General features: G+C 34.1%; 1 protein-coding gene across 2 annotated transcripts in view; it reads right to left on the bottom strand.

Annotated features, from left to right (window-relative positions):
• Window positions 1-1,075: 1,075 nt before the first annotated feature.
• LOC149743917 (uncharacterized) overlaps window positions 1,076-26,122 on the bottom strand; it is a 191,716-nt gene continuing 166,669 nt past the window's right edge. The window contains exons 3-4 of one of the 2 annotated variants that reach the window (XR_016391667.1): window positions 6,948-7,038; window positions 1,076-6,240 (exon numbers count right to left, since the gene is read on the bottom strand). The gene's annotated coding sequence lies outside the window, so the exon portion shown is untranslated. Of the gene's footprint in view, window positions 6,241-6,940; window positions 7,039-26,122 lie in introns of those variants that run through there. The other variant, XR_016391664.1, reaches the window with a different exon arrangement.

Raw genomic sequence — 26,122 nt, 5'->3', positions numbered from 1 at the left:
CCATCTTGCATCTAATAGTGTTGTTTCTTTAGACTCCTCTTGTCTATGACAGTTTCTCAGACATTCCTTGGTTTTGATGATCTTAACAGTTTTGATTACTGTTCACCATTTTGTAGAATGTCTCTCAATTGGGATTTGTCTGACTTTTGTCTCATGATTAGACTGGGGTTGTGTATTTTTTGGAGGAAGATCTCAGAAGTAAAATGCCATCCTTAGCACATTGCTTCATGAGTATATACTGTCAATATGACACCATTTTTGATGCTAACCTTGTTCATGTAACTTGAGGTAGTGTTTATTAGGTTTCTCCACTGTCAAGTAACTTTCTTCCCTTTCCATACTGTACTCCTGAAAACAGTCACTATGCACAGCTCACACTTAAGCTGTGGGGAGTTAATCTGTACCTTCTGAAGGGTAGCATATCTACATAAATGGTTTTAAATTCTTCTGTGCAGGAAATTTGTCTATTATTCCTCATTTATTCAACCATTTCTTTATATCAACATGAATGCATGGATATTTTATACCTTATAATCTAAAAGTATTCTATTTTGTTTCTCAAATTGTGCCAGGTCTTTTGGCTGGCCCCTGTATCATTTTTGTATTTCTTCATCATTGTGTGTGTGTGTGTGTGTGTGTGTGTCACTTCCTTACTCTCTGGCACTACAAAATACTCTACAATCATCATACACATTTTCTGTCCCAGTCCTAGAAACAGCCATTTCTCCAAAGAGTACTGGTTGCATTTTGGAGAATGGTATTACGGAACAAGATCTGGCCATCAACTGTAGTTTTTGCTACTGGGTTTTGTTGACTTGAACTATTTTTGAGTATACAAATGTAAGTATCCATAGGAAGTTATACATTTAAAGATAAAAATTACTCATTAATGCAATATCTTCTCTTCCAACAGATTACATGCTTCTAAGAGTCAAAGAAAACTAACTTGGGGTACTATACACTTAGGAGAAGCACAGGGATAGAAATTTTGGGATATATTTCTAGAAAATGTGCATCTTTGCATATATGTGTGTGTGTATAGACACACATATGGATATATTTTATATGTGTACATATATGTATATAAACATATACACAGTAAAATAAAGATATACATGTGTGTATATTACTATATAGGAGAGTGCAAAAGATAAAAGTTAAAATTGTTTCCAGATTCAACCCTGATCATTCCTTTATATAACAAAAATTTTTGGTCATTTTAACATGTAAATAACTTATAGAAAAGGGGATAAATATAGATTAATATATATATATATCTGATTTCAATCTTTGTTAATAACTTCTCAGCAACCAATATAGACAATTTTGATAAAGATTATATGTGACCTTGAAAACCACATAAATTCAAGTTTCCAATTTCATCAGCTTTGCCCTGTATTTCAGCTAACTACTTTCTGGTTTCTCCTTCTGTCTTCCTTGGCCATGCTCTGATTCTCAGCCAAATCTATATACCTTAGATTGAAGATGATCAGTCAGATTTGTTTGTTCTGAGTATTTGTATGTGGTTATGACAAATACAGGATCATATATAAAGACATTATGTCTGAAGCCAGGCTTAGCCTCTGTTGGTGAGTCAACTTGGGTATAACAAGAGGAGTGGTCAAATGAAAACTACAATGAGGTATCACCTCACACCGGTCAGAATGGCCATCATCAAAAGTTCTACAAACAAAAAATAAATGCTGGAGAGGGTGTGGAGAAAAGGGAATCCTCCTATACTGTTGGTGGGAATGTAAATTGGTACAACCACTATGGAGAACAGTATGGAAGTTCCTTAAAAGACTAAAAATAGAACTAACATGTGAGCCAGCAATCCCACTCCTGGGCATATATCTGGAGAAAACCATAATTCGAAAAGATACATGCACCCCAGTGTTCACTGCAGCACTATTTACAATAGTCAAGACATGGAAGCAACTTAAATGTCCACTGACAGAGGAATGGATAAAGATGTGGTATATATATACAATGGAATATTAGCCATAGAATAGAACAAAATTATGCCATTTGCAGCAACATGGATGGACCTAGAGATTATCATATTAAGTGAAGTCAGTCAGATAAAGACAAATATCATATGATATCACTTATATGTGGAATCTTAAAAAATGATACAAATTAACTTATTTACAAAACAGAAACAGACACACAGGCTTTGAAAACTTATGCTTACCAAAGGAGAAACGTGGTGGGGTAGGGATAAATTAGGAGTTTGGGATTAACATATACACACTACTATATATAAAATAGATAACCAACAAGGACCTCCTGTATAGCACAGGGAACTCTACTCAATATTCTGTAATAACCTATATGGGAAAAGAATCTGAAAAAGAATGGATATATGTATTTGTATAACTGAATAGGTATACACCTGAGACTAATGCAACATTGTAAATCAACTATACTCCAGTATAAAAAATTAATTTTAAAAAAGAGGGGTAGTGAGGAATAGTTGGGTCTAGTGTTTAGCAAGGGTCAGTGGGAAATGTTCAGTTCTTCAGCATCTATTATATTACACGGTAGTTATGTTTGGGGTAAGTGGAGAAAAATATGAGCTTATTTTAGGGACTTAGATGTTTATTCCTCAATAACATGGTCATTGCTTTATCAAATAACAAAAGCATAACCCCAGGTTGTGGGCAGCATTGAATTCAAGAAACAGGAGTGTGAGCCATCACTAGGAATGACTTAGGCCAGTGAAAGTAGCACCAGTGAAATTTAATTTACCTACCAAGTCTCAGACTATTTGGAAAAACAGTGTGTTAGAACACTGTTTCACATATAATAAATAATATGTACCTAGGGATTGTAAATTAAGGAAAACATGATCTTTCCACAGATAATTCATGTCTAATCCCGCTTACATAGCATTTAAATATGCATTATGTTCCCTACGTGTTACATTTGGTGTTATGCTATAAATTGTTAGCGAGAATTTTTCCTAAGTGCCTGGACAAATTAGAAAAAAAAACTACTTATTTTTGACTTGTCATTCAGATATTATTTAGTAAACCCTATATCTTAGTAAATAAATAGTTATTTACAAAGCAATCTGTGAGGGATACAAAAAAAAATAAGACATGGTCCCTGTTCTGTGAATTTCAATACCCAAGATACATTTTGGGGGGACTCTTAAAGCACAAACGTCTAAAATCATAACATGTCAAGAAGTGTGAAATCTTGCTGATATACAAAAATATGAGAAAACCTAGATATGATGTTGCTAACCTAAAAATCCTTAAAATCTAAAATCAAAACTTGGAAAGAAAGGAAAGATCAACACAAATAGCAACTGTTTGCCAATAATTCTTTACTACATTGCCTTTAACTTTACATTCTTTTTATAATATTAAGTATCTTCTCTTTCCTATATGTTGATTGGTTTCTGCTAGAGACAGAGGATTTTTTATGGTATAATATAAGAACTTGTCAACTTTATGGGACAAGGAATTGAAACTTAATATCTTACATAGCACATGATGTGTCCAAGACAGCCTACATTGTTTTATTTAACAGACTTGCAATCAAGGAGTGGGGAGTGACATCAATGAAACTGTTAGCCTTGCTCCTTGATAGCAATGCAGATCTGTGTGGATACTCATTACTCTACTCTCAGGAAAGCCTAAGTGTTCCCACCTAGTGTCACTATACTTAGGCTCTCCATTTATTTAGTGTTTTGTAGCCAAGCTGTCCACAACATGAAACCTATAGTTGTCATACATTTGAAAGTACTTGTCACAAGATTAGTATTCAGAATTCAGTGGATCTGTACTTTCTTAATAGCACCAGGCAAACTGGAAAAAAAGACTGCAATTCTTTCTGGAGGTGACATCTAATATACACACCAAAATCTCCACACTGATGTGTTCTGTCTTCATAATTCTGTGGGTAATAAGGTACTACAGACTGCAGCCCTCTTCCATACTCAAGTTGTAGAACTCCATCATCTACTATGGTATCTAGTTACTTCCTTCACCATAGTAATTGTGCCTCATTTATCTTTATTTTGCCAGCATCTGGCATGGAGTATGACAAGAAGTGATTTTTCACAAATATTTATAGAATGCGATTGAATCAATAAACTTGAAAACAATGACCCAAATGCCCACAAAAGGAATTGCTTTAATTGGCCTGAGTTAACAGAAACAAGAAAAATCATAAAATCTTAAAACAACAGTAAGAGCACAAAAAGTATGGATACAGTATATATGAAACTCTCTTAGCCAACACTGACAGTTTTTAAATTTTCTTATTTACAGGAGACAATAGTCCAGATAAGAAAAAATTAGAATTTACATATTTAATATTGGCAGATTTTACTTTTGTGTTTATTCTTGTGATACCCACAAGATACCCCCCAAAATCACTATACAGAGTAACTTGTTGAATAACTAAGGCACAGATCTGAATCACGATTATTCATCTACATGTTCCACTCAGTGAGTGGATAGAGCCAGCCATCTATCACCTGCATGTCAGCCAAGCTTTGTTACCTGTATAAGCAGGATGAATGGTGACTTCAGTAAGATCTACTGGATTCCTGTTACCTGACTTCATCCTGTCACACACTGTATTTTACTGTCATTCTTATTTACCCACTACCTGAAGTTGGAGCAGTGAAACACTGTGTATATCACTTTAGCTTTTATTATTTTTAACATCTTTATTGGAGTATGATTGCTTTACAATGGTGTGTTAGTTTCTGCTGTATAACAAAGTGAATCAGCTATACATATACATATATCCCTATATCTTCTCCCTCTTGCACCTCCCTCCCACCCTCCCTATCCCACCTCTCAGAGGCAAATATAGTTTTGGTCATTGTTGGTAAGATGATAAGCATTGGTTTTATAGAATCATAAAAGTCATTTTTTTGGATCGATTTCATTTTGTGGTGAAAATAAATGCGTTAGTATTGTTTGGGAAACTGGGGCTTCTCAGGAATCTTAAAACTTGTCTATAAACGTGAATGTATAAATAAATTAATTTTGAATTAAATTTAAAGTTTCTTCTTTAAAATGTTTCTGAAAATTCTTCCAAAAAAATAGCCATGAAATATGAATGTCTCCATTTTTAAAAAGCAACAAAACAAAAAGAAAAAAATCCAAAGTTAAACTTTAAAACATATAAATTTTATTGAACATATTTTTGGAATAGTGCTTTAAACTCAGTAGATGACAGGTTGCTTATTTTATTTCAAAGGGAGTGAAACTAGTTTGGTTGGCTTTCAGAGCTTTTCAAATCCAGCACAAGAATTTGAAAACCTTTGTGTGTGTGTCTGCACATGTATATGTGACAGAAAGGGAAAAGGAGGCATTCTATCACAAAGAAAAATAAAATCATTAGGAAGGCACAGATTCACACAATTTAAAATGACAGAATCAGTTTACTGAGAGATTACAATTTAACATGCAATTGTAATGTGCTCACAAGTTTTCTGGGACCAAGCTTAGCCAGCCCTTTTAAAAAATCCTTAGCCTGTTCTTACTAGTGTTATACAAAATACTTAAAGGCTTTTGATTCATTTTCCTGATTAGTAAGTTAACTTTTCTTAAACGAAGCAGTAAATCCTACAATGTATATAAGCAAAAATAAAATTTCCCATGGATCTAAGAATTTGAAAAGTAAACAGCTTTATAATACAGTGGTTTTAGAAATAATGCTGTAAAAGTTAAAACTGAATGGTCTTTGCTTCAGTTGAGGCTTCACCTGATCTCTAAAATATGGGATATATCAAATTTTGGACATGGCTTAAGTATTGAAAGAATAGACTGAAGATGTATTTTAATAGAGTAGTATCTGAAAGGAGATGCAAAATGTATAAGATCGATAAGTGAGTTAGGGCAAATAATGCGAGGAACAATGTTGGAAAGAGTAAAAGATCATGAGAGTAAAGGCCTACATTGTTCAAGCTTAAAGTCATTTGCAACATTTCCTTGCCTTCAACTCACTTCAAGAATCATAAACTTGAAAGTGTCCTAATGGCTTCTGATTTTTGTGGAGTTCAAGAACAATAACCAAAAAAAAAAGTAGTGTATGATAAACCCCCTCAGAGTTTATCACAACTGAACCAGCAAAAGATTCAAACAGCTCCAGTCAGCAGCCCCTGGAGGTGCTGGAAGAGGAGTTAATGTTATGAACAGGATCATTGCCTTGTGGTTGCACTTGAAGTATAGCTTCTGCCTTTCATTTGGGTTAAGCAAGTGACCCTAAGTTCTGAAAAAAAAAAATAACTACAGTTAGAATTAGAGACAGAGACAAAGAAGAAATATATACCAAGGCAGAGGAGAAAGAATGAGAAAATGAGAACGAATAAGGGGTATAAAGCTGCACTGTCCTATATGGTAACCATTAGCCATGTGAAGTTATTCAAATTTCAATTAATTAAAATTAAATAAAATTAAAAATTCACTTCCTCAGACTTGCTAGCCTCATTTCAGGTGCTCAGTATTTACACATGGCTACTCATTACCATATTGAACAGTGCAGATGGAGGGCATTTCCATCTTCTCAGAAAGTTATGGTTCAAAGGGCTAATATGGACAAAGAGGGAGAAATAAAAAGACAGCAGGGACATAATTAGAGGCTAAAATTAAGTGATAATAGAGAGAGAATGGGTTACAGTTAGAGGCAGACGTGGGAGAGAGAATACAAAAAGATGATACAAAGAATTCCTTTTATAACTTAAAAAAAAATTAAGACAGGGTAGAATATAGGAATAATAGGTGCAGAAAAAGTATAGAAGCCCACAATCACCTGAGTGGTTTATGATTTTTAAAAAATCCATAACTATCAACTCAGCATACATGATATTCAGACTTTAAGAAACTAACCACCAAAAAGACCAAAATAGGGTCACTGAATTTATAGTCTAAGCACCAAGATCATTTAAGGGTTTTTGTTTGACTTTTTAAAGCACATACAATTAACATTTCAGATTTGCTCGTCCTTCCTCTCTTCATTTGTATATGAAATAGAATAGCTGCCTTACTAGGTCAGGAAGTAAGTGGGTACCTGTAAAGAAAAAAACAATAGATTGTGAAAAAATCATAGCAAAGATAAACATTTTAAAATGTATATGTAAATTTTTACAATTTGAAGTCCTAATACTCAATTTTTTCTTTATTCTGAAAAATTGAATATGAATTTTATACAGAATATAGGTTATTAATTTTTAAATGAAAAAATTTTCAAAGATTAAGAAATTTAATGCAGAAATGAATGATAATGACCTGAATTTTATATAGGAAAAATGCACAATTTGGAAGAAAAATTCCATTAAAATCCAACTAGAGAATTTATCAAATAGGAGAGTTTGAGCAAAGAACTTAAAAGGAATATCTTCACTTTTCAGAAAATATTTAGATTTAATAACAATTTTTAAAAATTTACATTTACAATTTACATATTCATATTTAGAAACATTAAATAGAAAAAATATAGAAACAGGCTTTTAAATTGCATGTGGTCAATATTTAGTGATAATATTGACTGATAATCCAAATGGAAAAATTTACCTATATGTTCTCTTTTTATCTTGTGTTTTGAGAGAGTAGTTTACATTTACTCTACTGAAATAATCTAGAAAATAATCTTACTGAAATTTTCAAATTTTAAAGTCTCTGGAGAGAGGATAAAAAGAAAGAAAAACAGGATGATAATTGTCAGGTCCTTTACTTGGCAATAATAAACCATCCTTCTATGCATATAATTAGATCAGTTTTTGTGAATGCCATATCTTACACTTTCCTCCACTGTTTTGTATTTTCCACTACACAGGCCATTCACAGTCTCTACACTTTTTTGTCCAAAGAGATTTGATGCTTTTATATTCATCATTATGGAATTTCTCGAAAGAAGACATATAGATGGCCAAAAAGTACATGAAAAGATGATCAACATCACTAATTATCAGAGAAATGTAAAATCAATGGCCATCACCAAAAAGTCTACAAACAATAAATGCTGAAGAGGGTGTGGAGAAAAGGGAATCCTCCTACATTGTTGGTGGGAATGTAAGTTGGTACAACTACTATGGAGAACAGTATGGAAGTTCCTTAAAAAACTAAAAATAGAACTAATGTGTGAGCCAGCAATCCCACTCTTGGGCATATATCTGGAGAAAACCATAATTCGAAAAGATACATGCACCTCAGTGTTCGTTGCAGCACTATTTACACTAGTCAAGACAGGGAAGCAACTTAAATGTCCATTGACAGAGGAATGGATAAAGAAGATGTGGTACATGTATGCAATGGAATATTGCTCAGCTATAAAAAGGAACAAAATAATGCCATTTGCAGCAACATGGATGGACCTAGAGATTATCATACTAAGTGAAGTATGTCAGACAAAGACGAATATCATGTGATATCACTTATGTAAGGAATCTAATTTTTAAAAAATGACACAAAATAACTTATTTACAAAGCAGAAACAGACTTACAGATATTGAAAACAGACTTATGTTTACCAAAGAGGAAAAATGGGGGGGGGGATAAATCAGGAGCTTGGGATTATCATACACACACTACTAAATATAAAATAGATAACTAACAAGGACCTCCTGTATAGCACAAGGAACTCTACTCAATATTTTGTGATAACCTATATGAGAGAAGAATTTGAAAAAGAATGAACATACGTATAACTGAATCAATCTGCTGTATACCTGAAACCAACACAACACTGTAAATTAACTATACTCCAATAAAATTTTTAAAAATTACTACTAAAAAAAATGAAGTCTCTGGGGAACTTCTAATTCTAAATCTGAAAAGGTTTTCAATCCTTATATAAATCAACTGACCTTTTTGCAAAATTTTTTGCTCCTCAGTTCTTATGTATTTGGAAACTTTATACCCATCTTGTAGTTTTTTTGTTTTGTTTTTTGTTTTGCAGTACGCAGGCCTCTCACTGTTGTGGCCTCTCCCATTGTGGACACAGGCTCCGGACACGCAGGCTCAGCGGCCATGGCTCACGGGCGCAGCCGCTCCGCGGCATGTGGGATCTTCCCGGACCGGGGCACAAACCCCTGTCCCCAGCATTCGTAGGCAGACTCTCAACCACTGTGCCACCAGGGAAGCCCCATCATGTAGTTTTGAGACAGCTCTGGCTGCCTCCTCTCACTCTTCAAGAGTTCCTCTCCATGCTCCTTAAAGGCTAGGGTTCCCTAGCTTTCCCTTCGCTAGCCACTAACTGGCTGTTTCACTCTACTTGCCCTCCTCCCCTGATGCTATTATTCACTCTAGATGTTGATTACATCTCCAAGTATACTTCATGCTTAGAATAATTCTCTAGATTCTGACATGTATCTCAACTGCTTTCTAGATTTCTCTATTTACATCAGCGATTTTAGTGGTCACCACATTTTCATCCTACGTACCTGCTTTTCTTGTTCTTTCCTACCAATCCCAATTCCTCTCCTTCCTTTCCCTCTAGTTCTCTAACTGGGATCAATGCCCCTTCTTTGTGTGCCCGTACACATGGAATGGCCTACTTTGGGACTGCAGATAATTCCACTTCTGACATTCAGCATATTGTATTGTGTCATCATCTTAAACGCCTATGATACCCAGGGAGCACCATGAAGTAGAGAATGCTTTATTATATATATATGTATTTTTAAAATTTCCAACCATTATGCAGTTCTTGGCATGAAAAGTTATCCAAAAAGATTTCATGAATGAATGAATGAAATCAGGATATGAAAATAAAACTAGATTTAATAAATACTTAACTACATGTTAGGCAATACTTCACACATTTAGTTGTTTAATATTATGACACTTTCCATAACCTTTTGAGGCAAGTATTATTATCTCTACATTAGTGGTGGTAGTAGGGAATAAGCCATTACGATATTAAGTAAAAGGCCTAAAATTATATGGTTGAGAAATGGTAAGTCTTTCAACACACCAACGGGAATCAACCAGATAACTTTAAAAAGAAAGAAAACACAAGGTATCACAGAAAGTACACAAACTCTAAGTAAATTCGGACACATAATTTGGCTCGTAGTTTGTAGCACCCTATTGCTATAGAACGTAAAATGACAAAGCATAGAAAAATTAAAGCATTTTTTAAAATGTATTTTTATAAATAAATTAGCAAACGTTCATATATATACAAGTGATATTAAAGGTAGTAAAAACTGAACTTATCTATTCAGAGATGATATAATAAATTATTTCCTTTGCTAAGTACATATATTTTTTAAATAATAGATGATTTTTGTGATGAGTTGAATCACACAAGTATACTGAGGTTTTTAGGAGACAACTCTACAATATTTCAATGAATCACTTAGCTCCCTTCTCAGAGGTAAATTCAGTTCTGACAAAAACTATAAGATTGACCAGGATGATTTCTGATTCCTGCACTTCAAATAGGTTTGATCATGCAGAAGAAGATTTTTTTAAACTAAATTTATGATTGAATTGAAATAGTCAAAGACTAGGTGTTTATACAGAGTGGAAACAAAATACAGAAAGAAAAAGTAGATAAGGACAGCAGAGTAGCCCTATTTAATGTGGGATAAAAAAAAGTGGTAAGTAAAAGCACAAATGACTCTACTTAACAAAGTCTAATTAAACTGTATGGAGAAAGACTTATGTTGCACCATCTTGACAAGCTTGGTTCACAGGTTTAGACTTCTAAAAAAATTAAATGAACTGACATTTGCATCATTTTGAAATTAGTAAATATTGTCTATTTCAGCCTCAGATGCCAGGAAACTCAACTAATTTGAAATAGGATTTAGTCTTTCAGGATCATATGAAGCTGTTTAAGACCTTTGGAACAATTATAATCTCCATGGCAACAAAATATTTTGCTAGTTTTTTGTTTAATGCTGCTTTCACTGTATCTAGATCATGCCCAGTACATAGCAGGTGTTCAATAAAATTTGATAATGTGTTCATCCTATCATTTATTATTCAACCATAGTTTATTGAGTAAGAATTCTTACCTAGGGATGTGCTTGGGTTGCAAAGTGTAAATAAGGTCAAGGAGCTTAGTGTGATGAAGCCAAAAACAGGAAATACAGCACATCTTGTTGCAACCTAGAGGAAACTGCTGAGTTTTATAGGAGTATCAAGGAATTCCTTTTCAATCTGCTTATAAGACAAGTTGGGGAGAAGCAGATTTGGGAGCTGGACATGGAAATGTGGATGAGTGTGAAGGTAGAGGAGCAGGGACCAGACTGCCTAGGTTTTGATCCTAACCTTGTCCTTACTAGCTGGATGACCTTGGGCAAATTATTTGCTTTCCTCCCAATGACTCCTCATCTCTAGAGGATGGATACCAATCAATAATACCTTTCTAATTTATTTTGCTCTTTTTTTTTTAGAATTAAATGATCTAATGTATGTAAAAGACAGAGAAATATTCTGACACATAGTAAGCACTCAGTAAAACATTGCCATTGCTACTTTTCCATAACATTATTCTCATGATAGAAACCAGTATATATTATATTGGCATCATGTTTTATATATTGTTTGCTGAGGATGCACATTATATTAGGGTTAAGTACTGAGATGATGGACTATTTCTCTTTGATTAAATAAGATCATACTCTGGAAGGAAGGAATCCTGGGGGAAATAATCGAAACATAAGAATACACAAAAAGTCTCCCATACATTCAAACTGTAGCCTACTAAAAGCAAATTAAATGACAATATCAATAGATGCAATTAGAAGTATAGACTTTAAAAACTGGATCTATATTTTATCCAAATATGTTTCAAAAAAAGCAGTTGGCCTCATTTTATTCTTAAGACAGAGAGGCAGGAGTAGATGTTTCAGAAAAGCCCAAATGAACTTTTTGGCCAACCCAATAGAAATGACAACAACCTCTGCAATCCCGTTTTCTTTCTTTCACCAGGGCAAGCTATTAACACCTCACTAGTCTCTAGTTTCTTTATGTTTAAAATGTGGCTAGTAACACTTAGTTTATCTCAGAGCATTGAGTAAGAATCAAATGAGATAAAAGACATATTTTAAATACACTTGAAAAATGATAAATTAAGGCACACAAAGTCACAGATACAATGAAAAGTGTTAAACAGTTTTTCAAGGTTTCATAGATAAATACATTTTATAGGCAATAAATAAAGGATACAATTGACTAATTCATCTATACAGAAATTTTGCTGCTTGAAAAAAAAAAAGCTTTTCTACTGCCTTCAAGCTGGTTACAAACCCAAATAGCCACACCTCTCTTGCAATTGCTGCTGTATGGCAGCCACACTTTTCTTCAAAAATGGATTTTGTACCTATCCTTTATTAGTAGCTCTTTTATTTTATGTCCCTGTGTGGTGACACTTTAAGAAACAAGACAGGATGTGAGTGAGAGGGGCCAATAATGTAACATTGCATTCTGGGAGGTTGATCCACCTGAGAAATACTGAATGTAGAGATAAATGCAGTCAAAACTTTAGTATTGTAAGAATGATGACGATTTTAGATTGTCAAGTAGATCAGCTGGTAGTTATGGAGAGTGCAATTAAGTAAGGGTGGGCAATACTAGTGTCACATTTCAATAGAATCCAATAAATGGACACTAATGGACTTAAGAAAACAAACTTGAAATTTTGAGACCCATCTCTCATCTTGGATATGAGTAAATCAGAAGGTACTAAACCAGACATATTTTGAAGAAAATTTTCAGAAAGCTATGATAGTTTTGCTTTTATTTTGCTATTGTGCTTCCCTTCCCCTTGTTTATGATCAACTATTTAAAATGCACTTTAATTAAACAAAAAACCAAAAAAATAAGATTGGTTTCAACCTGCTTCACTTTTCATTAACTTTCCCTGGAACAATATACTGGCAGCCTGGACATTGCTCCTCAACATTTCACTTCCCTGAAAACGAATGGTCCCTTTCAATTCACATAATCTCATCACTTTTTAAAGTTGGGATAGTTAAAAATATAAAGTGGTAGAATAATTGTTTCTATTCCCTTTATACAGCTATCTTCTTTGTATATTAGTTCTCTGTTAATTTATCTTTGTCTGCTTTAAATTCATTTTATCAACCCATTCATCTACTTGGCACATTAATTTAAAAATTTCAAACTTGTCTACCCTGACATTCAATTCCTTGTCAAGTACACCTTTTTCCCCTTAATCCCCATATCTGACTGGGATCATTTTTCCTTCACTCTACAGAATTGTGTTGTAGTATAGGAATGCTGATGAAATATTACTTTTATTTTTGTTTGTTTTAAAGTATTATAAAATATCTTAATTTTTGAAGATTACTACTTGTAGAATTTTATATTTATTGCACTGCTTTAATGATATAATTCCACTGTCTTCTGAATTCCACTGATTTTGCTGAGAAGTCAGATGTCAGTTTTACTGGTTCTTAATTTAAAATACTGTCTTTAAAAAATTGTTTTCTTGAATATTTTCCCTGTTTTTCCCAAATATTTTACTATGATGTTTATAGATGTCATTTTATTTTCATTTATACTACTTGGTGTTCACAATGCTTTATGAATCTGTGTTTTGGTATCTTTCTTCAGTTTTAGAAAATTCATGGTGAATATATCTTCAGATATTACTTCTACTCCATTTTCTTCTCTCCTTTTCCCCTATAAATCAAATTGTATGCAGGCTAAACTTTTTCACCGCTTTGCACTTGTCTATAATGCTCCTTTCTGTGCTGCCTTATTCTTTCCTCTCTGTGTTTCATTTTGAATATTTTCCACTAGATAGCCTTAACTTCAGACTGGATTTGAAATAGGAAGGCCAGAAAACTTGAAGACAGGTTGAAAATAACTAGTCAAAGTGGAACAGAAAGAGAAAAAAGAGTGAGAAACAAAGAAGAATAGAGCATGGCTGATATGTGTTACATCAGCAAATGAAAAACTTGTATGTAACTAGTATCCAAGAAGGAGAGGAAAGATAGGATAAACCAGAAGAACTTTTTGAAGAAATAAAGAGTTGGGGATTTCCAGATTGATGAAAGATATTATTGTATATGTGCAAGAAATTCAGCAAAACTCCAAGCAAATAATATACAAAGGAAACCACACCCAGCATGTTATAAATTAATTATTTAAAACCAAAAAAGGATAAATCTTAAGGGACAAGGCTAAAAATACTCATTACATATAGTAGAACAACAAAACGAGTGACTAATGATGTCAACATCCCATCAGGGAAAACATAAATAAATAAAAAATAAAACATAAATAAATAGAAAATAAATACTAATTTTTAGCTACAATTTTATATTCAGTAAAAATATTGCTTAAATTTTAATGGATTTTAAAGGACATTTCCAGGCAAAGCCTGAAAGTATTTGCATCTAGTAAATGCACTATAATAAATGGTTAAACTAAATTCTTCAAGTGGAATGGAAAACAGATAAAAAGCCAGATTTATATATGTGATGAAGACCCAGAAAAAGAATATCTCTAGGGAAATAACAGAACATCATTGTTTTAGTATTTGTATTTTTATATTTTTTAAATTGTTAAAAACCTAGTGACTCTTTAGAGTAAAATGTTAGAGGGTTTATAATACAGAAGGAAGTAAAATATAAGATGTCCACAAATATTTGAAGGGAAGTAAATATATTTTACTGTGATATGGTTTGATGTTTTGTAAAATGATTATGAAATATCATATTATTATGTATTAATATCTCTAGCATAGCAAACTCAAAAATATATAGATAATAAGTCAATAAAGGGTACACTCACCACAAATAGGCAGAGGACAAAAACCAAAGAAATAAAAACAAAAACACTAATTTGAAGAGATACATGTACCCCAATGTTCATAGCAGCATTATTTACAATTGCCAAGATATGGTAGCAGCCTAAGTGTCCATCAACAGATGAATGGATAAAGAAGATATGGTATATATATACACACAATGGAATACTACTGAGCCATAAAAATGATCAGAATTTTGTCATTTGCAGCAACATGGATGGACTTGGAGAGCATTATGCTAAGTAAAACAAGTGAGACAGAGAGACAAATATGGTATGAGATGACTTATATGTGGAATCTAAAAGATACAACAAACTGGTGAATATTAAAAAAATAAGCAGACTCAGAGATAAAGAGAATAAACTAGTGGTTACCAGTGGGAGAGGTGAAGGGTAATGTAGGGGTAGGGGAGTGGGAGGTACAAACTATTGGATGTAAGATAGGATGAAAGAGGTATTGTACAACACGGGGAATATAGCCAATATTTTGTAATAACTGTAAATGGAAAGTAACTTTTAAAAATTGTATAAAAAATTAAATTTTTTTTTAAAAAAAAGGTATTGCCAGGAAAATAAGAGACAAGATTGTTAATGAAGAAGAATAAAATATTTAACCAGGAAACTTGTATAAAATTGTTCAAGAGGATGAACAAAAAAAAAATCAAAAACAAAAACAAATGGGATAAATTAAAACCAAATACCAAGACAGGAATCTTAACCCAGACAAATCCATTATTAATTTTATATGTTTGAATTAAGATTCTTCATGAAAAGGCAAGGATTTTCAGACCAGATGATGAAGTAAAACCACATTATATGTTGCTTATAAGAAACACATTAAAAAAAAAAGACATAGTGGCTGAAACTAAAATGTTGAAAATTACATACTATGAAAACACTAAGCTAAAGTAGGCTGTAGTGGCTATAATAATACCTGACAAGGTAGATTTCAAGTCAAATGTATTACCAGAGTTAAAAAGGGTATTTTATAATTAAAGGAGGATCAATTATTCAAGAAGATCTAACAATCCTAAGTGTTTACCCACTAACAGAGCTATAAGATACTTGAAGAAAAATTGACAAAGCTAAAAATAGTAGACAAATCCATAATAAATGTTAAATATTTCAATAATACTCTCTTAGTAATTGATAGAGAAAGTGTAGACAAATGAGTAAAGATACAGATATTTGATCAGTACTATCAACCAACTTAAGTTCTGTGGATCTAATTGACCTAACTGACATCTAAAGGACAAATACAACTTACCACTGAAGCTTAAATATTCCTCTCAAGTGTACATAGTACATTAACTAAGGTAATTAATAAGATGGACCATAAAAACAACTCTAAATTAGTATAATTTAAGCAGAGTCTATTTTCTGACCCATGTTTATTCCAAGTACTCTTTATTCTTTTGTGTAGATCCCTATTTCCATTTGGTTGTTACTTTCTTTTTGTCTGAAGAACAACATTTAACATTTTTCAGTATGGATCTCCTGGAGATAATTATCTCATATTTCATGTTATAAAATATTTATTTTGTTTCCATTTTAAATGATATTTAACTAGGTATAGAATTCTACACTGGGGAGCATAGAGGAAAATGGAGCAGTAGTGGAAAAATGGAGCATAGAGAAAAATGGACCCTCAAACCTAAATGCAGGGAGAGAAGAAAAGGAAGGATAGAAAGAGCTTCAGCCTGTGATGCAGCTCTGACAAAGTATTGGCCAGGATGATCAGAGCCTCAGGACAAAGATGTCCCATTTAAGGAATCACATATTAGGCAGGAATATGTATCATAGCTCAAGTACCTGAACCATGTTCAGTCATTGGCTGGGAGTAGTCTGGGAAGAGTGTGGTTTGATAAAATGTTCTGGAAGATCCTTAAGTTATGGCAATTGGAGGCTCTCAAGTAACTTTACTCTTTCCAACACAGATTCTCTCTTGAAGAGAGTTCTGAGTGGAGCACTCCCCTGGCTGCCACAGAGACATCCTTATCCTGATATAGAGCATCTTTGATAAGGCTACAACAAATATCTTCCTTACGATGGAAGATCGAATACTTTCCCCTTGAGCTCAGGAACAAGACTGTCTGCTTTCTATTCAGCATTGTATCAGAAGTGTGTGTATATATATATATATATATATATATATATACACACACACACATATATATATTTATGCCATATATATGTATTATATATTAATATAAAGGTATATTACATCTGACTTTTGAAGGATGCAGTATTCTCTCATATCTTTAAGGATAATAGTAGTATTTCTTCCCCATAAATAAACTGATTCTCTCAAGTTGCTTTGGTTTGTTTTCATATTATTTTCTTTCCTGGTGATCTTGATCAAGCATCTTATGTATAAGATAGGGATACTAAAAAGCAAGGTCAACTAACAGGTGTGTGGCAATACTTGGCCTCTCTATCCTTACTGTAGACTGATCTTGCTGGCACTTATTGTAGATATCCCTGGTGATAATATTTTTTATTTAGTTATTTTTTCATTTGCTTGGACTTCCCATATATTGTAGAGAAGATAATGTCCGTCTCCTGCCTTAAGTGTGAATACCTTTGTCCCAGTTAGAATACCAAATAGCAGAAAAAGCCCTTGGGTGTTCCTTAATCCTCATGTGATCGTCTCCCAAGCTTCAACTTTTCCTCCAAGAAAGAAAATTTATATTTTACACTCTAGAGTATAATTCTGAGTCTTCTCTTAAGTAGGGAAGTTACAATCTCCTGCCTGCTTGGAATGGGGGAGGATACTTGGGTATAATTTCTTCTCAATTAGACTTTCAACCAGTCCACCTGCTGTAAAGGTCACCTTCCTTTACCTTTCAGAGTTTACTGTCACCAATTAGTATGGCTTCTGGAAGCTCTATGGGGATGGGTTTACTTCATTCTTAAATTTCCCCACTGCTAAATTAAGGTTCTGTCTTCCCAAGCTTACTGCATGTAAGCAGAAGGCACTGCTATCTCTTTAATCCTTTTAGACATTTAGGCTATATGTATGTATACATGTGTGTGCAGTTTTTCTGTCATCCCATGATCTCATGCTCTTGGGTTTTACTTTGAGGTTTTAAATCCAATAGCTTGAGTTCTCCTGGTGCTTGTGACTGATGACTTTCACTTACTATGAACTTTGTAATTTCTGATTTTGAGCTTGTGAGCTCATCTTAATCTGGCCTCTTTTGATTTTCTCCTTTATAAATCCTACATGGACCAATGTGTCCCTCCAGAGCAATTTTGCATTTGATTTCTAGACTCCCTAGGATTTTCATGACACCAGGATCATTGTTTAATTGCTACTATCTCAGCTTAGGATATCCCCATATTATGAGCATAGTGTAAATTCATGTTCAAACACATCAAAGTTGCAGGGCTACTCTTTTGATTTCTTGTGAGAATTGTTGCCCCACACAGAGTTATGACAAAGGCAAGCTTAATTTTCTCTGGTGGCAGATTTAGTTAGTTCCCTTACCACTAATACTAAAGGCCTTTGACAGAATCTACTCTATAGGAATTTTGTACGCCTGAAAGCACAGTACTCAAACCATCACTATTTCAATAATTTCACAGGACTGTTGCTGTATCATCTTATTTACCTCTGTCTAGTGCTCAGTGCATTCTTCACTTCTGGCATTTAGAATGCCCCCCCTTTTTTTTTTGCAAACTATTGCATAAATTTTTAAATCATTTTATCTATAATCTAGTTTTTCAGAATAAAAATAAATAATTGCAATTCTATTACTGAAGTCCAACACACAATTTAAGTAATGTTATAAAGAAACCATAATTTATATTTCTTAATAGTGATATGTGTTCATCAAGATAAAGAACTTACTAAATAGGACTGGGGTGTATTTCCTTTTTCAGTACCCTTTATGAAAATCTCTAAGCTTTTAGTGCTACTATATTTGTTCACAACTCAATCAATCCTTTAGACCTATATTTACATTGGTTATTGGTTTGCTGCACTAGGCAAAGATTTTCTCAGTCCTCAAAATAAACTGTTTTTTTCTATCTTCTCATCTACCAGGTGGAAATATTCTAATGTGTCTTAAGTTATATCTTTTTGCTTGACATTGTGCTCCCAGCTTATCCTTTAGCGGATTCTCTGTAATAAACCGAGAAACAATTTCTAGCTTTACCTACTTTCATGCACCTCCTTAGGAATTCAGCATTAGAGGTCTGGTTGATTTGTGAGGCTGTCTTTTTCAGTTGATGGTGAGGATGGCTCATAGTGACACTTTGAAGCTACTCAAGAAGCTGAATGTGACATCCATGGCAAGTCTGTGTTCACAGCAGGAGAGATCTTGTGCTCAGCTCTGCTCTACTGACCCTTCACTCAATTTATCCTTTCATGCTATAAGCCATGATTCAGAAATAGATACTGGCTTTCTCTGTTTTTCAAGTATCTACCACTTGCCAAATAATATACACAAGACAAGTTTGCCCAGGAAGAAACTTGTATAATTTAATGACTGATTCATAACAGAAGTCACTATATTGTTAAGGGTTTTCTTCCAGGTGTATATTATAAAACACATCAGTTCATCAATTATGTTCAAGAAAGTGTGTGGGTATATATCTCCTTAGGAAATTACATATATATATATATATATATATATATATATATAGCATGTGTGTGCATGTCGATTTAGTCCGTGAATTCATATAGTTTCATGGGTTAAATATCATCAATATTCTGACATTTAAGAATTTATATTTCAAGCCTTATTCCCTGTCCACTCATACAATCCAACTGTCTAGTCAATATTTATATCCAACTGTCCAATCAGTATGTGATAGAAAGCTCAAATTTTCTACTTTCAAAACTTACTGGCTTTATATCTCATTTTTTGTTCTATACCACTCTTCTCCATTTCAGGTGGTCCCATCATTTCTGTTGCTCAGGTGAAAAATACTGAAGTTTTCCTTGACTCTTGTTTATCATAGTTCCATATCCAATCAGTCATTAACTCCTGTTTACATTTCGTCAACATATGTCTAAAATCTAAAACTTCTCAATACCCCCACTATCAGCACAAGGTATTCAATTGTCTCTCACATGAATTATTGTAATAGCTTCCTGAGTGTTCTTAGTTTTACTTTTTCATGCTTCCTTCCTACTGCATATTATCAATACTTGAACCAGAGTAAATTTTTAATAAGTCAGATTATATTGCTGCTCTGCTAAAAAGTCTATGGCTCCCTATGTCTCTAGTATAAAATAATAGCTAAGAACAATCTTATTATGTTGGCAGCATTATCACAATTTTACAAATGGAGTAACTAAAGCACAAAAAGATCATTTTCTTGACCCATACTCTGGCTAATAATGGTAGTATATGATTTGAGGCCAGGAAGTCTTTTTGCAGAGTCTACGCTTCCAACCATGATAATATATTATCTCTCAGTAGCAGGTACCTAAGAAGCCCTAAATGTTTGCACCCATTCTCTCCCTACTTCCCACTGACTTCTCTTACTTCATTCTCCTTTTAGTTTCCCATTTGTTCAAACTGAACTTGATATTCCCCAAAGATTCCAGGCATAATTCTGCATCAGGCCCTCCTCCTGCACTGGCTCTTCCCTCCTACTAGAGCTTTCCTGTACCAGAAATTCATTTGGATCACACTCTTATTACATAACTTCACTCAAATGTTGCCTTCTCACTCAGATCTATCTTGCCTTTATTGAAAATTTCAACATCCCCCTCCCCTGGCCTTACACCACTATAGATCCACACAAAACCTATCACCATAGGTTTTGTCCATAAGCCTATCACCCTCTAATTAGTTGCACTTAGTTTATTTTTGTGTCATGTAGAAAAAAACAGAGAGGAAAATAAAATTACTAATTTAGGAAATAATAAAAGTTAAATTTTATGTATCTTAATCACTCTTTAATTTATGGGTAGCCTTTTCCTCGAGTTTACTGTGAAATATTTACTAAGAATTCTAAATTGTGATAAGTGAAAACACTTGAATTTGTACGGCAAAGCTAAGGATAGACTGAGGTAGAAATTTCCAATTTTTTAAGGCTGACTTTAGCGACAAAATAAACTAAATATAATGAACATTAACAATTGACATTTTTATTACCATTATCAGGCTCACTGTTATTTCTCCTCCAAACAGTTTTTTACCATATATAATTCCTTTCATAAAAGATGAAAGCATTTTGAAAATAGGCTATTAACAAATATTTATTGAGCACTTCCTAAATCTTAATATGTTAAATAAGATCTCAGTCATCACAAATGTTTGAGGTTTTTTATCCCATATTTTTATAAATAAGTAATTCAATTTACAGAGTTTAAATGTCTCACTGAAGTTTATCCAGTTGGTGACTTATCCAGAATATAAATTCAATATTTTCTTCCACTAGAGAATGAGCTCATTGCCCACTGACATCCCCAAATTTCTCCCACCCACTCTCATTACTGAGAAATGAAAACCCATGTGTACATATCAGTTAACCTAAGAATATTTATTACTGTGGCTAGTGTCATTTCACAATGTCCATTTTCCTAAATGTTTTAAAATATTAGCCTAAGTCTAATATAATTATTACCTTTTCTATTGATTTAATTGCTTCCCAGGAAGTCAAATGTGTTTTTATGTACACTGACATAATTTATAAAGAAGAGATCAAATGCAGGGCAGTCTGTGCTGGCAGTCACACACACAATTACAGAAATGTAATTAATTCCTGCTCATTTTTATACACTTCTTATGCTCTGAAATTCTTTTGAGGTTGGCTTTTCCCCAGGTATATAGTTTATGGTCTCTGATATTCAAGGATGTTCTTTGTCAAACTATATCGTCTCAAGTAAGTTTACTTATGTGGATTGAAGTTTGTAAAGCAGAATGACTTTCAGCTTCCACATCATTTCTTGAATGCTACCATAAATTAGTTTGTAACAGAGTTAAATATTTCTTGAACGGACTAATATCTAGACATTCATTTTTAGCATAAAAGAGACTCTCCATCCTTCCCTTGTATATTCTCTACTGATAGTTTGCATTTGAATTTACTTTATAACATCTGTGTAAATAAGATTTTTTAAATAAAATTTGAAGAAAACATAGAGAATTGAGATTTAAGATTAACATGTTTCAACTACTTTTTAAAGTAGTTGAATAAGAAAGAAGCTGTAATATCTTCTTAAAAAATAATATTGAGAAACAGGCTAAAACATGTTGGATAACATTACAGGGAATGATATTCAGAACCAAATCAATATAAGACAGTTGTAATGCCTCAAAAATATGTTTTTGTTAATTTTTTAAAAAATTGTGAAAAAAGAAATAGTAAAACTCGAATATTAAATTAGCCATACAACTGGCTAACTTCAACTGACCTGTAATTTGCTTTTTTGTAACATGGAAATAATAATGCCTGCCTGTCCTTCCTCATAAAAATTTTACAACATCAAAGCTGTTGACAAATATGAAAATATAAACTACTATGGAGAAATCAAACCTCCTTAATCTACCTGTGCTGCCCTTTTTGATTTGGCCTACCCCTATATTACCATCCTCACCTCCAAACACATTCTATTCAACAAAGTAGGCTATTGTAATTTTATTATATTATGTACTGTTACCACAACCAGTTGGAAACTTTCACACCTTCTAGCCTGTAGTCCTATTTCCCCATTGAAGGTGTTTCTTCATCTGAATTTCTCTCTCTTCTACTCATTTCTGTAGCCTATTCTGTATCAGTCAGTGTACAGACAGGAGAACTAAAACATCTTCTGGATGTTTCAAGCACATAAACATTTAGTCACAAATTATTTTAGATGGCCTAAAATTGCAAAAAGGAAAAACGAAGATTTCATAGAAATGTGGAAGATGCTACCATGCTAGCTGGAGCCCACTAGTCTACATTTTCATGTGGAGCCTCCCCTGTTGTGCTGCCAATGGTGTTGCAGCCCACAGTTTCCTGGAGGTACCCAAATCTGCTGATTCTTCTACTGCAGTCAGAGTGAGAAATGACACTTTCTCTTTTATATTCCCTTATTTCCTATCAGGGAATCCCAATAACAGCAACTGAGTAGAAAACAGCTGTTGAGGGAGTCTAGGCAGTGTGGTTTTTAGGTCCCCTGTGAAACTGTGGAGAGCTAAGGAGGATGGGAACAGAACTTGGAACCAATACACAATATCTGTCAGAGTGCCTGTACTAATTGTCTAGGGCTGTTGTTACAAAGCATTACAGACTGTATGGCCTTAAACAACAGAAATTTATTTTCTCACCATTCTGAAGACCAAAATTTCAAAACCAAAGTGTCGGCAGGGTTAGTTCTTTCTGAGAGCTGTGAGGGAAGTTTCTGTTCTAGAGCTTTCTCCTTGACCTGTAGATGGCTGTCTTCTTCCTATGTCTCTTCACATTATCTTCCCTCTGTGTGTGTATGTCCAACTTTTCCCTTCTATATTGGATTAGGGCCCATCCTAATGACCTCATTTTAATTTTATTAAGTCTATAAAGATCCTATCTCCAGATCAAGTCACATTCTGAGATACTGGAGTTTAGGACTTCAACATATGAATTTTAGGGAAACATAATTCAACCCATAAGAGTGTCCTAATATGGCAACTACATAAATGATTCATAGCCCATATGGGAATTTATTGAACTTTTCTATTTGTATGTTTTTTTCCCACTACTCTAGGAGGAATCTTGTTTTCTCTTTTAACTTTGTCTAGTAGCTAGCTGCTTGGCACATCAGAGTCTCAATATATGTCAGCTGGTCAATCGTTATAGATTAATGGAGCTAAACATTTAATGTTACATTAAAGGCTTCCAAAACTAGAAGTCAGTTTGCATTTCAAAATTATTCAACATTGCTTCCCTATGTTGACTCTCCCATTAATTTGCTCACTATCAATCTATTGATATTCTATACATCAGACACTGATTTTACAAGACACTGAAATGTTACACACTGAAGATAGAAATTCAGATAAATGTGTTACTCCTTTGGAAAGCTGATATTCAACAGGAAGACAGAACTAAATCAACAATATTCTCAAAGCTTAACAACTGCTCTTAGAAAAATCCCATGCTCTGGGAGTAAAGGTGCACTGATTAGAGAGCTGATCTTTATACAGTACTCATTTCAACTCCCAAATATTGATCATGATGCTCATCCCACCACTAACACCCTCCACATTACTCTCTACCTATCTAATATATATCCATCAATACTTAAGTTATTTGTCCCTCTGTCTCTATAAACTAATACATGCTAAGTTCCCTACCACAGTGCCTGGAACTTTCTTTCTACATTTCTCTCCATTCCTCTCTCCTGTCTTCCATTCTGCTTCATCCTCTCTTCCTCTATTTCTTTCATTTATCACTTCATTTCAGCAAATTCATAACAATTACATCCAGCTTTGCTAAAACCTGACATACATGTTGATTAAAATTAATGTGCTATCCAAAATAATGCCATCAAAACCACAAGCCTTTGGGGAAAATGGAATTTAGATTTATATCTGAATATTTATAATCAGAATTTTATAGTGTATTTTCTTTTATGCCTTGTATAGTAAGACTTGCATATATACATTTATTTTTAATGTCAGTAATTAACTCAGTGAGTCCTTTTCTTGCATTATATTTTTTTATTTTTTATTTTTTCGGTACTTGGGCCTCTCACTGCTGCGGCCTCTCCCATTGCGGAGCACAGGCTCCAGATGCAAAGGCCCAGCGGCCACAGCCCACGGGCCCAGCCGCTCTGCGGCAGGCGGGACCCTCCTGGACCGGGGCACGAACCCGCATTCCCTGCATCAGCAGGCGGACTCTCAACCACTGCGCCACTAGGGAAGCCCTTCTTGCATTATTTAATCAATCTTTTTTAATACGAATACTAATTTTAAAATCAATCTTTTTTAATACGAATACTAATTTTAAAATTCTATAACCATATATGTCCATTACATTACATTAAATTGTATTGTTCTGAAATGCTCTTTTTGTACAGATTTGAGAAAACTCATTTCTGGTCACAATTCTTTCCTCCCAGAGTAAGCCACCTAGAATGCACTGTGCTCATATTAATTTGTCCATGTGCTATTATCTTTCCTATATGCATATTGGATAAATCTGAAAGCAAAGTATGAATAAATTGAGAAAAAGTAAATTATGTTTGTTAAGAGGATTGGCATTCATAACTGCTGTCATCACCATCACTGTTATATAGTTATCCAGACAGACAGAATCCACCTAAAATTTGTAAGGATGCAAGACACAGAGAAGATATCATAGATTCCAATACCTTTGTGAAACACTGAAAAGGGTAGCCAAATATCATAAAGCATTCCCTTTACTTTATGCCAATGGGGACAGAAATATTCTAATATACATGATTTACTTGTGGAAAAGTTCCAGACTACATATAAAAACAAATGATTAGGGCTTCCCTGGTGGCACAGTGGTTGAGAGTCTGCCTGCCAATGCAGGGGACACGGGTTCGTGCCCCGGTCTGGGAAGATCCCACATACTGTGGAGTGGCTAGGCCCATGAACCATGGCCGCTGAGCCTGCGCGTCCGGAGCCTGTGCTCCGCAACAGGAGAGGCCACAACAGTGAGAGGCCTGCGTACCACAAAAAAACAAAAACAAAAACAAGACTACAAATAGAACTACCATACGACCCAGCAATCCCACTACTGTGCCTATACCCTGAGAAAACCATAATTCAAAAAGTCATGTACCACAATGTTCATCGCAGCTCTATTTACAATAGCCAGGTCATGGAAGCAACCTAAGTGTCCATCAACAGATGAATGGATAAAGAAGATGTGGCACACATATACAATGGAATATTACTCAGCCATAAAAAAACGAAATTGAGTTATTTGTAGTGAGGTGGATGGACCTAGAGTCTGTCATATAGAGTGAAGTAAGTCAGAAAGAGAAAAACAAATACCGTATGCTAACACATATATATAAAATGTCATGAAGAACCTAGAGGCAAGACGGGAATAAAGACGCAGACCTACTAGAGAATGGACTTGAGGACAGGGGGAGGGGGAAGGGTAAGCTGGGACAAAGTGAGAGAGTGGTAGCGTATATATGGACATATACACTACCAAATGTAAAATACATAGCTAGTGGGAAGCAGTCACATAGCACAGGGAGATCCGCTCGGTGCTTTGTGACCAGCTAGAAGGGCGGGATAGGGAGGGTGGGAGGGAGGGAGACAGAAGAGGGAAGAGATATGGGGATATATGTATATGTATAACTGATTCACTTTGTTATAAAGCAGAAACTAACACACCATTGTAAAGCAATTATACTCCAATAAAAATGTTTAAAAAAAGGAAAAACAAAAAAGGAGTGCTTG

This window comes from Delphinapterus leucas, unplaced genomic scaffold (assembly GCF_059928025.1).
Source record: "Delphinapterus leucas isolate spDelLeu-1000000601 "Yukka" unplaced genomic scaffold, BTC_Dleu_Yukka2 spDelLeu_asBTCV2_sq53, whole genome shotgun sequence".
Taxonomy (NCBI): Eukaryota; Metazoa; Chordata; class Mammalia; order Artiodactyla; family Monodontidae; genus Delphinapterus; species Delphinapterus leucas.
Note: the sequence above shows the minus strand (reverse complement) of the source record. Positions and strands in the feature narration are given on the sequence as shown.